Source organism: Lactuca serriola, chromosome 9 (genome assembly GCF_051521515.1).
Source record: "Lactuca serriola cultivar US96UC23 chromosome 9, Lser_US96UC23_V15, whole genome shotgun sequence".
Lineage (NCBI taxonomy): Eukaryota > Viridiplantae > Streptophyta > Magnoliopsida > Asterales > Asteraceae > Lactuca > Lactuca serriola.
Genome location: NC_136416.1, coordinates 190,864,665 through 190,866,166, shown reverse-complemented (window position 1 = coordinate 190,866,166; position 1,502 = coordinate 190,864,665).

Sequence of the window (1,502 nt, the reverse complement as noted above, 5' to 3'; positions counted from 1 at the left end):
TTCTGAACAAGACATAAAACAGAAATAACACTATTTTTGGATTTTTTAATTTTTCTGATTTTTTTTTTATTTTCTTTATTTTTAAATTTTAATTCTCCCCTAATATTTAAATTAGAAGAAACTATGACAAATTTAACAAAAATAAAAATGATATCTAACTTTAAGAGTGATTTGGGATCAAAGTTTTTAGACAACCTTTATCCACTTATCGGTACCTTTTATCTTCACGTCTTTGTTTGGTCGATCGCCGATATTGTTGTCCACTTAAACACGAAAAATTATGACAAATTTAGGACATACTATTTGTTACAAGACAAGGTGAACTTAAGTTCCTAGATATTATATCTGATCCTAAGTTCCTAGATACTATATCTTAAGGACCATTCAGCTGGCGACGACCAGTGATATTGTTGTCCACCTAAATTGAGCAGCGAGATCTATAGACAATTTGTATGTGTTCAATTTTAAGTGTACTAGAACGTGTTTCCCGCTTCCTGATATGCCCCAGCCATCAAGAACTTCCAGAGTACTCCTTACACCAGGTGAGCAGACAACCATTCAGAGAGAGGATAGATTCAGAATTCTATTACTTATTGCTATTACTTATTGTTTCAGAGGGGTTGAGAAGTAGAAGGTTGTATATGCTGTGTACCAGGTCGGATTAGAAGTCACGCAAAGGAGACAGCATATGACTAACAGATAAGAGGTATTTAGAATATATAACATGCAGAGAAATAGAGTTGCATATGTTGTGTACCAGGTCGGATTGGAAGTCATGCAAAGGAGACAACATATGACTAACAAACGGAAAGAAAGAAAATGATATTCTACAGACCTAATTTATCGGAATTTACCAGTCGCCCCATCCAACCAGAATTAAGGACAGAATCCGCACATCGAGGAAAAGTTAAACCACGGTTCCAAGTACGGGTTCATTTAATGTGACGAGTAGATTCTCATATATATCTCTCTGCTCAACCTATCCGAACGTCGTATTGTCAGGCTGAACGGATCTAACTAGGTCAAGATTTGTCAAGTCTATAAACTTTCTAAGTTCAATTCTGCCTAGTCACGTCCATTTAAAATTTTTCGTGCCTACCGACGCATCAAACCAGAGCATATACGCTTTAACTTTGGGTACGTTACGCAGACTCAGATTGCCTGTTATCACTTGATAATATCACTTCCCAAAACATCTCCCTCAAGCACACTTCATAACCAACATAATTTTTTTTGATTTTTTTAATATAATTTTCTAATTTTTGTTTTGTTTTTATTTCTCCCCCTAAATTTGTGCATAGGAGAGAAACAAAAGTAAATGCGCAAATTTAAACTATCCTAAAACAAAAATTAGTCTTTAAAGCGAATCAGCTTAAGAAAAACTCAGGAGTATAGAGAAGAAAAATCAAACCATAAGTCACCGAGGAAACAAGCAACCTTACTAAGCTAAGAAAGGTGCTTGTTGGGTTGTGTTTTTATATTACCAAATTAAAACCTTGCAT